Raw genomic sequence first — 14,742 nt, 5'->3', positions numbered from 1 at the left:
GGAACCGGAGGCAGCCCCATCCATTTCTGCAGATCCCCACCCCACCCACTCCAGGTGCAGGTGCTGTTCTGGAGGATCACCCCCCCCCAACAAAAACCCCCTTACGAGTGTCTTTTGGGGGAAGGGGCAGGAAAGCACAGTTTTCCAAGTAGGGACCTGCGCATGGTTCTTTGGATCTGAGCCATATTTCCCCAACTGAATCGTGAGTCTCTGATATTGAGATTAACAGAAAAGTCAAGTTTATGCGAATTTCGCTTTGACAGGATAATGTGGCCCAGATGTGTTTTCCGTGGACAGTAGCTATATGTGTGTACCGAAATGTGTGGGTTTTTTTTTTAATCAACTTCTTTAATGGTTATATCACAATTTTGGAGGGTCTCACTCAAATCAAGTACACTACTTGCAGTTACATACAATGCACCCATTCAGAACGACAGAGAATTTTTATTATTATAATAATAAAATATATATTCTATAGGAGGCTGCTGTTTTGTAGCTCTGGGATTTACCCAAGAGACCCCTTCACATCTGGATATATACTGTATTTTCTCTGAAAAGACCTTTGTCTGTATATTAAGCATATTTGGCCTAGAACCTTAAAAAAAACAGCAACCCACCATACCCTGGTGATATTCTATAAGAACTAATCAAGGATTAACATTACAGACTCAAGGCAGCAGTAATTCTGTTTAGCCTTACACAGACACCATCAAATACCTGCTATACAAAAAACTAATATTCAAGTCTTTCTCCTAGGTCAACAAAGATGAGGCAAGTTAAACAGTACCTTGGGGTCTGGGGAGTCTGGCATATTTTCTGAGCCAATTCATTGAAACTTGGGTACCTTCTGAACACCAAATTTACTTCATCTGGGTACACTTGAATGTCAACCAATCTGTGCAGGCTGTACATGTCAATGTTATTTGTTATGTTTATAGGCTCCTCATCTGCCAAGGAGCTCAAAGCAGCTTCCACATGGCTTAAGGCAGGTGTGGCCAATGTTGGGTCCTCCAGATGTTGCTGAGAGACAATGCCCATCAGCCCCAGCAAGCATGGCCAATGACCAGGGGTAATGACCAGCAGGCATCCCCAAACTCCCTATACAGCAGGCACAGGCAACTCAGCCCTCCAGATGTTTTGGGACTACAACTCCCATCATCCCTAGCTAACAGGACCAGTGGTCAGGGATGATGGGAACTGTAGTCCAAAAACATCTGGAGGGCTGAGTTTGGGGGCGCCTGATCTGGAGGGTCAAATGTTCTCTACTCCTGGCTTATGGTGATTCTCTGGACCATCTTAGTCTCACCCAAAAGCCTAACCATGATGGCTGTCAGTGTACATCTACTGGTATCAGCTGTGAAAGCTGCTATGAGTGTACCCTACACTTACGCTGCCAGCAGCCCCACACCAACATGGTGCTATTAAACAAGCTGCAAATCCAGCGGTGACAGAGAGACAACAAGCAATTCTTTGCAACATGTTTTCCACCAGCTACATCATATCCAGGCAACTTGCTTAGCAATTACACATGTCAGGGACTAATCACCATGCTCACTGACATTGCTGATAACATTTAATCCATTCTCAGAAGCCTGTGTCCTTCTAAACCAGAAGACGGCAAGCTGTGATCTTCTGGATGGACTACAACTCCCATCATCCCTGACCTTTGGCTATGCTGGCTCGGACTGATAAGAGGTGGAGTCCAGCAACGTCATCTGAAGGGTCCCAGGTTCCTCATCCCTGGTCTGAACCATAGCTGGCAACCAAGCTTGCTGTGTTGCAAACAACAACAACAGAATCAATCACCCGGTCGCAAAATATTTGGTGTACTTGAAAGCAGTGCTTTTTTTCAAAAAAAAAAAAAAAAGTTTAGGGGTACTCTCATTTTCCTACTCCTGTTGAAATACTGCCCCTCAATGAGGCCAAACTTAGATTCACAAAATGTTTAGGGGTATGCAACCCCCTGCGTACCCCCAGAAAAAAGCACTGCTTGAAAGCAAATGTGTGTGTGTGGGGGGGGGGTGGAGTTCAGATGCAAATGCCGCAATCAGATGTTGCAGGTTTTGCGATCCTCGGGATCATGGTTCTAGCATCTATGCTTTTTATGAGCATGTAATTTTACCTGCTCTTTCTTGAAATTTAGTTTTCAAGAAAGAAGGGTCTCCATTCTGGCACCATGGATTCTGACTCAAGTTCACTGCTCCCATGCCACCACTCTGCCCTTTTCTGCACATTACACTGCACAGCTGCACCCATACAACTGCAGTAAGGTAAAAGGTAAACAGGACACGGGTGGCGCTGTGGGTTAAACCACAGAGCCTAGGACTTGCCGATCAGAAGGTTGGCAGTTCGAATCCCCGTGACGGGGTGAGCTCCTGTTGCTCAGTCCCTGCTCCTGCCAACCTAGCAGTTTGAAAGCACATCAAAGTGCAAGTAGATAAATAGGTACCGCTCCAGCGGGAAGGTAAACGGCATTTCCGTGCACTGCTCTGGTTCACCAGAAGCGGCTTAGTCATGCTGGCCACATGACCCGGAAGCTGTACGCCGGCTCCCTCAGCCAATAAAGCGAGATGAGCGCCGCAACCCCAGAGTCGGTCACGACTGGACCTAATGGTCAGGGGTTCCTTTACCTTTACCTTTAAAAGGTAAACGTTATAGCTGCATGCTGATGTCCCGCGTAAAGAACAGCAATGCTGTTGGAAGCAACACAGCGATGAATCACATTGCACTTGAGGCATGGGCATTTGGGCACAAGCTTATCCTTCCCACAAGCACTTCCACAAAGAAAAGGACTGAGCTCTTAACCTTCATTTAACTGCAACGGTGGATTTGATTGCCACTGAAGGTAAATATCATTTAATGTCTAGGAATATGGATGGGAATCGACAGAAAACTGCACTGGAACACCAAAGACAACCCAGAAATTCAGTTGAATTGTGTTTCTGACAAGTAATGTGGTTATTGGTTAGAAATGGGAAAGGAAAGAGCAAAAATATTTTCTACATCATATCGCACCCAAATCATTTTATTTAAGGCACCTAGCCCTCTGTAAGGGATGCGGGAGGCGCTGTGGTCTAAACCACTGAGACTAGGGCTTGCTGATTGCAAGGTAGGCAGTTCGAATCCCCATGATGGGGTGAGCTCCCGTTTCTCGGTCCCTGCTCCTGCCAACTTAGCAGTTCAAAAGCACGTCAAAGTGCAAGTAGATAAATAGGTACCACTCTGGCGGGAAGGTAAACGGCGTTTCCGTATGCTGCTCTGGTTTTGCCAGAAGCGGCTTTGTTATGCTGGCCACATGACCCGGAAAAACTGTCTGCGGACAAACGTTGGCTCCCTCAGCGAGTAAAGCGAGATGAGCGCCTCAACCCCAGAGTCGTTCGCGACTGGATTTAACTGTCAGATGTCCTTTACCTTTACTTTTAGCCCTCTGTAACATCCAAGTAACTCCTATGCCACTAAAACAAATAACGGGGAAAGGCCCTTAGAGAAATTTGGCCAATCTAAACGTTGACATAATCTTAATAGATTTGTGTACCTGCTGTAGCATAGCACCTCATGGCAGTTATCTGCAAGATGGTCTGACCAAATATGACAATGAAACATGCATGAGAGCGTCAATAAAGAGTCCATTTTCACTGGGGAAGCACATCTTGAGTAGAAATCTCCAACTACAGAAAAGATAATGCCACCTAGTGGCTATATTAGAAACTGAGTTTATTGCTTTATACCCAACTGCACTGTACATACTTCATTTCCAACAAGACTGAAGACAGTTGCCATCAAATTTATGAGGTGTGCCCATTTTGGGCAAATTAGCCAAAGCAGCACCATGCTGACATAGTGGGTGGCTTCAAGATGGGTGGTTTAATGTGCAGACAGGTCACTGAGATATTGAAAATGGATCATTGGTAACAGGATTAATCTGGTGGTGGAGGAACATGGGCTGGCATTTTGACACGGACAACATAGGGTGGACTCCCTGGGAAATCTGCATGCTCAATGAGCATTGATCCTACTATAAACACCCATCTGGAAGCACCCAGTGTTACTGGTTACTTCAGCACACCAGTGCAACAAAACAAGTTCAATGAGAGTTTGGAAGCTTGGTTCCAAATTCGGACATTTTAAAAATGGAATGTGACAACATAAATAGGAAGGCTCAGGACTGGAGAGCGACATCAAATGCTTCCAATGCATTGGTTCAGCATAACATAGAATTTATAATTTGGGCGAGTGGCGATTGAGGACACAAATATTACTAATACCATAAACAAATAGCAACCCAGCAACCAACCATGAGAATAAACATCCTGCATTTTCAATAAGCAAACAAGCAGCTATGTGTCCAAAAGTATATAGGAAAGAACCTGAACACTCTTTCTGGGTCCCTATCTGTTCCCTGACATCACCTTGCCAACAAAGGTCCGTATAGTTAAAGCTATGGTTTTCTCAGTAGTGATGTATGGAAGTGAGAGCTGGACCATCAAGAAGGCTGATCGCCAAAGAATTGATGCTTTTGAATTATGGTGCTGGAGGAGACTCTTGAGAGTCCCATGGACTGCAAGAAGATCAAACCTCTCCATTCTGAAGGAAATCAGCCCTGAGTGCTCACTGGAAGGACAGATCCTGAAGCTGAGGCTCCAATACTTTGGCCACCTGATGAGAAGAGAAGACTCTCTGGAAAAGACCCTGATGTTGGGAAAGACTGAGGGCACAAGGAGAAGGGGACGACAGAGGACGAGGTGGTTGGACAGTGTTCTCGAAGCTACCAGCATGAGTTTGCTCAAATTGCGGGAGGCAGTGGAAGACAGGAGTGCCTGGCGTGCTCTGGTCCATGGGGTCATGAAAGTTGGACATGACTAAACGACTAAACAACAACAACAAATCTGTTCCCTACCTCTCTCCAAGTTGTCTATCTGTGCTTTTACCCTGATAATCCTTACTCTACTGACCTCCTTGCCCCACTCTCTAGAGCAGTCTTGAATGACCCCAAAGCTGCCACTTGTCCACTCATATTTCTGATGTGTCTGGTGCTCCTCAAAGAAATCTCAGAGTTTTGTTGACTTCTCCCACTATACGTTTACTGCTTTCTTCACGGAACTTTGTTCTCTCTCCCCTTTTTGGAACGCCAGCTCTTCCTCAACACCATCTCTTGCACCTCTCCCACCTGAGTGCCTGTGCTGAAGACTGGCAAAATCTGGTTGGAATTTTCACCCATACACTTGGCCTTCTGTGTTCTCCTCCCTTCTCCACCGGACTTGTAACATACTGTCCTAGTTCCTGTCTACTGCCAGTCCCCTGATCTGCTATATGCCTGTCCAAAGCGGAGTTCAACCATAGATCTATTTCTTGAAGAGCTACATCAAATGCTTCCAATGTATCTCCTATGAAAATATTTAGCATAAAAAAAATACTTAGGATTGAATTTGAGAATATAAACATCGATGGCATTCGAATAACTACACCAGGAGCTTCCATGCATGCACTTGGACTTTGTTTGCTATAGCCTCCATGCCCCTCAAAACCTCATAGAGATCTTCTGAAGCAACATATGACATAGCATTGGACATACAAATGGATATCATGCAGGACTCCTGCAGCCAAGCGCATGCACATTGCTCTGCTTTCCTTTGGACCACATCAGTGAGGCCGAGAGGAGGGTCTTGTCATCTGGGCAGTCCAGGGCCTCCATACACACTGCTTATGCACCATGGAAGGTCAGTTTGGTGCTGCTAAGGCAGTGGTTTGACTTCACTCCCGGAGGTGCACTCTGTTTTCTCTCAAGTCAGACGGATACCAACAACAGAGAATATACTGACGTTCGTGGCATGCGGCAGGTAGCTCGCCTTGTGCCACACACTCCTGCAAAAGTGGGAGACTTTGGGGAAGTCCTGAAAGGCACACAGGACTGCTTTAGCACCTACATGTGTGGGGATCTTTGGGTCCTGCACAAACGCAGAAGTTAATCCAGCTCAGCCAAGAAAGAAGTGAATCATTAGGAACAATAAATCAGGAATATGAAACATATGACTAATGTACTTATATAAATATACACAGTTCAGACAACCACAAGATGATAGCTGGTGAAACGCAGCAAAATATACGGATGAGGGTTCAGAATCTAAAAAAAACAAGCAAACCACACACACACCCTGAGCAATGACCAGCAGCACACTCCTATGCATGTCTGCTTAGAAGTAAGTGTCACCGTATTAAATTTGGTTTACTCCAGTGTGTGTGTGTGTGTGTGTGTGTGTGTGTGTGTGTGTGTGTGAATGCAGCCCAACAGATGACCCCTTTCATGCTATCCTCATCAAGAGCCAACCTGGATGCAAAGTTTCAGCAGTCTGCATATGCCATAACATGTAACAGTTAAGTCAAGCAGCTTCCCAATGCTGTTGAACTGAACCACTTCTCATGTATGTGCTGAAAAGATACGCTGATTGTGCCAAGAAACATATAAAATAACAGAGTCTTGTGGCTCTTTAAAGGCTTATGACAGTATTTCCCAAGAACTGCACTTCTCAAGTGAAGTATTTACATTCTTAGGACTAATCCCTATATTTGACATTGTTGGGGCTTGCACATTGGCACACGGAATACGGAACTGTTTACTTGTGGGGATACTGCAAGTATCAGCCCCGCAACCCAGCAATGAAAACAGGCTAACTATTTTAGGGGGAGGGCAGAAGATCACAGTCTCCAGGACTGCTAACCCAAACAGATTTCCCACTATAAAAAAGCAAGGCATGCTACCAACTGAGTTAAAATGATATAAAACTGACTAACAACACTACCCTAGGAATCGAAAACAAAAACACATCTAAAAAGCAGCATTAAAGCAAATTCAGAATAAAAATATTTCAGCCCCAGCCCCCTCACGGACACCAAAGGGGCACTGCCACAGGCTTCTGAAATGTTAAATGGCTAGGTTGTGGGACACACACCTGAAAGCCCCAGGGGAGCAGACAAGACAGGTGGGAGCTGTTTGTTGTAGGTACCAATAGCTTACCCAGCCCCTCAGCTGCCTGTCGTCACTCCCACCTTTAATCCAGATCTACCCTTTCCATGGAAAATCCAGTAAGTTAGAAAAACCCGCCACCTTGCTACCAATGACTCAGTTGTGTCATCTCTATGTGTGATACTACGGCCCATCTGGAAGAACTGCAGCAGCTTTTAATGGTTTTCAAAAAGTGTTTTATAAATTTTAAAGCCCAAGATCTATAATAAAGAGCTTCCTTCAGTGGCACTGCTTTATGTAGCTTCATAAAGCCGGTTGTAAGAAACCCATCTAAATCTGTAAAAGGGATTTTATATATGTTATGTTACACCAACTAGCACAGTGGAGGTAAAAAAGGTAAAAAGGGAAAGGACCCCTGGACGGTTAAGTTCAGTTGCAGACGACTCTGGGGTTGCGGTGCTCATCTCGCTTTATTGGCCGAGGGAGTCGGTGTACAGCTTCCGGGTCATGTGGCCAGCATGACTAAGCTGCTTCTGGCGAACCAGAGCAGCTCACGGAAACTCCGTTTAGCTTCCTGCCGGAGCGGTACCTATTTATCTACTTGCACTGGTGTGCTTTCGAACTGCTAGGTTGGCAGGAGCAGGGACAGAGCAACGGGAGCTCACCCCATCGTGGGGATTCGAACCGCCGACCTTCTGATTGGCAAGCCCAAGAGGCTCTGTGGTTTAGACCACAGCGCCACCCACGTCCCATAGTGGGGGAGCTTTGGCTTAAGAAAAGTCAGGATCCTAACACTGCCATGGGCGTGTAATGTGGAGGAGGGAGGGTTAGGGTGAAGTGCCCAGCTCTGGGGCCTGTGAAAGCTACTATGTAAAAGTGAGTAGTGAGGGGCCATGACACACACACACAAAAAGGGGGGGAGGGACAAAAACATGGAATTCCTCTCAATTTAATGATCGCATTAATAGATCATTAATAGTTTCCCAGCCTCCTCCAAACAAGCCCTTAGCACATCTCAGTAAATTCCTGTGTTTCTATTTATTCAATGTCTGAATATACTCAGAGTCGCAAAGTGATTTCATGCTCTTTATTCAGCTCATAGTGGTGAGGAGGAATGAATCGAAGTCCCCTCACAGTATCTGCTTTATATACATTATTTACACAATGGGCTGCACATGATTGGCTAATTCCGGAATTCTACTGTAAGCCAATCAGGTTGTGGATTCACTTCTATCTGGAGCAGGATTGGGTGGTTCCTGCCAACCAATCATACTGCTGCATTGTTCTAGGACTAATCAGACTGCTGCAATTTGGATCCTATTGTTCTAGGACCAATCAGACTGCTTCAGTTTGGATCCTATTCAACTCAGTACATAACAATGTCCCTCTGCATTCACCTAATCTAGCTTTTCTTTTTCAACTTGTCTTTTATGGATAAATGTATGGATTATATCAGAGGATAGGACATACCTTTGAGCTTTCAAGTAGGCATTTAGGATACTGATATTTCTGCAGGCATTTAACAATATTTACTGGCTGCTTAATAAACAAAAAAAAAAACTTTTATGCAATTTACACGAAACATTTAGAAAAAATATTTTAGAATTTTTTGTTCTATTGCTTTTTCTGCTCTGTGTTCTTTTAATATTTAGCTCTTTTGCTGCCTTTTTAAATTATGATGCTCATTTGTTGCTGTTGCTCTAAGATATTCCAGGTCTGCTTTGTAGAGAAAGGCAGAATATACATTTTATTATAACAAAACTGAAAATTTCTTGCAACAAAACAAGCTATCAGAGGGTCCTGTGGCATGTTAAATACTATCTAATGCATTATTGCATAAGTTTTTGTAGATGCGAGTTCAACCTGTCAGATGCACAAAGTGAAATCAGTAGGCAAGGCAGGTACACAAAGGAGAAAACTGTAACGTGTGAGTTGAATGGCAATGAGATGCAAAAATTACAGCGAGTGATCATCAGAAATTTAAAATGAGCTAAACAGGCATATCTCAAATCTTTTACAATAGCAGAATGGGATGGAAGTGAGAGATGGACCATAAAAAAGGATGATCGCCAAAGAATTGATGCTTTTGAATTATGGTGCTGGAGAAGACTCTTGAGAGTCCCATGGACTGCAAGAAGATCAAACCTATCCATTCTGAAGGAAATCAGCCCTGAGTGCTCACTGGAAGGACAGATCCTGAAGCTGAGGCTCCAATACTTTGGCCACCTCATGAGAGGAAGAGAAGACTCCCTGGAAAAGACCCTGATGTTGGGAAAGATGGAGGGCACAAGGAGAAGGGGACGACAAAGGACGAGACGGTTGGACAGTGTTCTCGAAGCTACAAACATGAGTTTGACCAAACTGCGGGAGGCAGTGGAAGACGGGAGTGCCTGGCGTGCTCTGGTCCATGGGGTCATGAAGAGTCAGACATGACTAAATGACCAGTGGCGTAGCGTGGGGGTTGCAGGGGGGGCGCACCGGCCGCAACATCGGGGGCGGGGGGCATGCTCGCACTCGCAGTGCGAAAATTGAGTGCTAAAATCCACGGGTTAGGGGGCGCAAATTACTTGCCTTGCCCCGGGTGCTGACAACCCACGCTGCGCCACTGTAAATGACTAAACAACAACAAGCAGAATGGGAGCCATTGCTGAGATTATTGTTAACACCTGCAGTGGGGAACCTAAAAAGTCAATGATAACAGATATCCTGGCATTGGTCAGCTAATTAATGCATGTAGTATGTTTTTAAAAAATCCTATGTCTCGATTTGACCTACAAGTGATGACAAGGAACATCTTGATGAACTGTAATTCAGCCGTTTCATTTTGTATTCATCCTTTGAAGTTTCTTTGTTCCAGAATGGCCACCTTAAGGTCAACTACAGAGTGCCCTTGGGAGGCTGAAATGTTCTTCCACTGGTTTGTTTTCAACAATTTCACTGTCACTATAAAGCAAATTGTTATTTTGCTTTTCGGGTAGGATGACAAATTTAGATTGGCTGGGTGGGAATGCTCCAAGTTCTAACGTCAGTCACTAAAACTTGTGAGAAGTAACTGGTACAGTGTTCACATCACCCAGTTTCCTAACCATGATCATTGCTCTGCTCCCCATATTTCGTTTGGACAAATATTGTCTGAAACTGTTAGCCCACCCACCTAAATATGTCAGCCTTTTTTAAAAGGTACATTTGCACACACCAATCCATTCACCATGGTCACTAGCTATTTCCCTAAATTCGGGGAGGCGTGTGATGAGGCTGTTGCTTCAGACATCCAGAAACTTCACTGTGCTAACAGAGGATCTTTTTTCATGTTTTGAACCACATCTCTATTTTCTTTTCTTTTCTTTTCCTTTCATGCAGTACATCAAAGCGATTTCTATGGCTAAGTGATGATTCCTGTTTAAAACACAAAATAGCCAAATGCACAAGTTCAAGATGATCATTTACATAAAGGAGCATTGCGCAAAGATAAGAAGGAACAAGCTAAGAGAGAATCTTCAGTTTGATTATTTATATAAGGCAACATTGTGCAAGATTAACAAGGAACAAGTGCTTTCAGTTATCAGGTTTGGGCCAAGTGAGGTCTGTACAAAATGGCTGCACTTCACTTGAATCAAAATGGAACAAGCCTATTCGTGCTTAAAATCATAAGGGCTGGAAATTATATATATAATACTGATCACTGGTGGAAAGCCAACAGGAGCTGAGGAACATTCATAAGGGATAAAAACAAAAACAGTGTATGAACATCCAACTGGGGGATGGATAGAACCAGGCACACTGCAGGAGACATGATAGCAATTAAAAGAGACCTATTTGTTGGAGCGTGGGACGCGGGTGGCACTGTGGTCTAAACCACAGAGCCTAGGGCTTGACGATCAGAAGGTCGGCAGTTTGAATCCCCACAATCCCCACGACGGGGTGAGCTCCTATTGCTCGGTCCCTGCTCCTGCTAACCTAGCAGTTCAAAAGCACGTCAAAGTGCAAGTAGATAAATAGGCTCCGGTGGGAAGGTAAAAGGCATTTCCGTGCGCTGCTCTGGTTCACCAGAAGCGGCTTAGTCATGCTGGCCACATGACCCGGAAGCTGTACACTGGCCCCCTCGGCCAATAAAGCGAGATGAGCGCCGCAACCCCAGAGTCATCCACGACTGGACCTAATGGTCAGGGGTCCCTTTACCTGTTTGTTGGAGACATTTAAGGAGAGACACTGTTATAAGTGTTCATAAGCCTCTGAACCAAGATGGGCAAGCCGGTGGGCTTGGTTTTAAAGTTTAGACTTCTAGAGTTCTTTGAGAGTGTCAACAAGCATGTAGAAAAAGGTGACTCCATCAACATTGTGTACTTGAGACTTTCAAAAAGCTTTCAGTTAGATCCCTCACTAGAGACTCCTAAGTAAGTGTCATCGTCATGGAGTAAGAGAATCAGAAACTGCTTAAAGAACAAGAAGCAGGCAGTAGGAACAAATGGACATTTCCTACAGTGGAATGTGGTAAGATATGTGGTATTAAGAGCAGTGCTTTTTTGTAATTTGTTAATAAATGACCTGGAGTGGCCAGTGAGGTGTTTGAGTTTGCTGATGACCCCAAATTGTTGTAGGTGGTGAAAACAAAAAGGGGTTATGAGGCTCTCTCCAAACAGGGCGAATGGGAATTAAAATGGCAAATGCAATTCAGTGTAAGCAAGTATAAAGTGATGCACACACAAAAAAAACACCCTAACTTAACAATATACAATATATGGGTCTGAACTGGCTATGATGGACGAGGAAAGAGATTTTGGAGTCACAACAAACAGCACACTTGAAAAGCGGACTCAGTGTATGTCAGCTTGAAAATACAAAATCCATGTTAAGGATCAATAAGGAGAGGACTGAAAATAAAACCTGCAATCGCATAATGCTGTTACATAAATTTTGGTGTGGCCACACTTTGAATGTTGTGTTCTGTTCTGGTTGCTGCACCTCAAAAAGGAGTTTGAAAGGATTCAGAAAAGAGCAACAAAAATGTTTAAGAGGATGGAGCAAAACCTCTCTATGATGTTGATGGTTTAATTTCTATACAGCTTAATATATATTTTTAAAAATATCTAAGGGGTGTACAGAAAACTGAAGCGACAACAAACAAAAGTATTAAACAGTTACATATAAAAAGTTGCATTAATACAAAGTTACTAATATTGATTTATACAGATCTATTCATTTTCCTTCTGTTGCTTCTTCCTTCTCAGCCTCTGGGTTATGAGGAAAGGCCTTAAGTTTGTATTTGCTCTTGCAGTCTTGCCTGTTTTTACTCTTTTATTGCTAATTGGTTCACTGTATTATTTTATTGTGCTTTATCGGCATTGTGCTCCACCTTTGGATTGTTTTATTACGAAAAGGAGACAGCAAATTCTATAGATAAAATCAGATGAACAAGTTTAGAAAAAGGGTGAGTTGAATGGGACCTAAGAAAGATTTATACAGTAAAACTCAATTTGGTGTGGAGAAAGTGTATATGCAGATGTTTTCTTTCCTCACACAAATTTCTAGATCCTTTGGTCATCTGAGAAGCTGAATGTCTGAAGGCTGAGGTCAGGAAGTAGTTCTTAAACTGTGGAATTCATAACCACAAAATGTTGCAATGGCCATCAGCTTAGAAGGCTCCTGTTATGCCTATCGGTGTGGTTGCTCGAGAGCGATCAGGCAAGATGCCTCACTGGTCTTTTCAAAAGCTTTATCATTGGTGCTAAAACCTCTACAATGCAGAACGCCTCTATTCCATGTCTTGCTCACTCACTAGCAGAATCTGAGAGTGGGCGGTCCTTAAACTTTCCCCAGCAGAGTAGTTTCTTGATCCCCAGCCTGCGCCTCCCCTCTCTGCACGAAAGCCTACTGCGCAAGGAAGGCTTGGGTAAAGGGGGACCTCTCTCCTCCCCGCTTTGCTCAGGCAAGGTGTCCTGGCACCGCCTTGCACCCCCCGAGCCCTGCATCTCCTCCCCACTAGAGGCGTGGCTTCCTTCCTCCGCTGAGGAAGTGCTGCTTCCCACGATTTTCGGGGGCTCTCTGTAATCCATCCGCCTTTCCCCCTCTGGCCTCTGAGCCGATGGCAGTTCCCTGACAGCTCCAAAAGTGGATTAGACTAATTCATGAAGGAGAAGACTATCCATGGCTACTGACCATGATGCCTAAATTCTGGCCACTGGACTACATGGGGCTTTGGTGTGATCCAGCAAGACTTTTCTGATGTAGTTAGTGTGTCCACATTTGGGACAAGAACAGTGGGCAGGAGATTGACCTGGTTCGTTCTACAACAGGCTGTACTTATAGAAACTAGCCTCATATTTTGGAGATCTCTTGGTTTAATGCTTTGGCAAGTGTTCTCCAAATCCAGATGCACATTACGGTTGTTGTTGATTAAATTTGTATACTTCTCTTCATCAGAGATCACAGGGCACTTCACAACATAAAAATACAAAATGAAAACACAAAATATAATTACAGGTAGGTAGCCGTGTTGGTCTGCTGTAGTAAAAATAAAAATAAAAAAAATCCTTCCAGTAACACCTTAGAGACCAACTAAGTTTGTTACTGGTATGAGCTTTCGTGTGCATGCACACTTCTTCAGATGTGAAATGCACGCGAAAGCTCATATCAATAACAAACTTAGTTGGTCTCTAAGGTGCTACTGGAAGGATTTTTTTTTTATTTTGTTACAAAATATAATGCAATTCAAAAACAACAGAACTCTGAATTATAAACACCCAGGTTAAAAAGCAGTTTAAAACATTTTAAGCAATTAGGGCAATAATAGCAGCAACAAAACCTACTACACAATATCCCAACACAAAAGTTTGTTCAGCTGCCTCAGCTTTTGTAGCTGGAATCAGTCAGGGCCTGGCTTTCCCAGGCTAGGTGGAAGAATCCTGCAACACAAGACTCATAGCTCAACGGATACTACATGGAGACTTGCAGGACACTTTGGATGATGCAAAGCTAGAGGAAATCTTCAACCAAACTGAATTACTCCAGGAATAAATTTCACAGGGCTGTACACCTCATTTGCAGTCAGATTATAAATTCTGTGCCACTGCAGATAGACATATTTACTTTCATATATTGTAATAAATAAGTTTATCTTGAATATCAAAGAGCTGCTTTGGAATGGCATGATTGCAAGGACTTACTGAAGGGACAGAACTTACCCAACATCCACTGGGCAGGAATGTTGCCGAATGTCAAATATGTGCAAACTCAGCTTATGAAAATTGACAACTCTGAAGCTGGCTTGGGGAAGACCTATTTCTTCTCTCCCCACTCCACTCGTGGAGTAGACCAGAGAATTGGTGCTGATCTTGGGGAACCAATCTCCCACGGCCAGATCGACTCAGAAAGGTAGAAGCAACCTTAGCACAAAACTAACCCACGAAGTCTCGCTCCAAAGAGGCCTAATTTAGTTCTCCGGTACACGCTTGATGAATGGAGAATTTCCTCTCGAGACTAAATTACAGACCTCGTCAGGGTTGCTCTTTCATGATCTGTTATTTAAGACGTAATTTTCCAACAGGGCTGGAACACGCAGCCATGAGCTAGGATGGTATTTGTCGTTAGCAGCTGCCATACGAGCCCCATCTCTTCCCACACTCTTCCCTCTCCCTCCCCTTGAGAGCCAGCCATTGCCTCAGCACACACAAAAAACCCACTAGGCATAACAATGCATTGGCGAGAACCTCACCAGAGAGAGAGAGACCTTAATTAAACCACAAGGATGGCATTTGCGCACCTTCCCTTGCACCCAATTCGCA

This window comes from Podarcis liolepis (assembly GCF_965112155.1).
Source record: "Podarcis liolepis genome assembly, chromosome: 3".
Classification (NCBI taxonomy): Eukaryota; Metazoa; Chordata; class Lepidosauria; order Squamata; family Lacertidae; genus Podarcis; species Podarcis liolepis.
Note: the sequence above shows the minus strand (reverse complement) of the source record.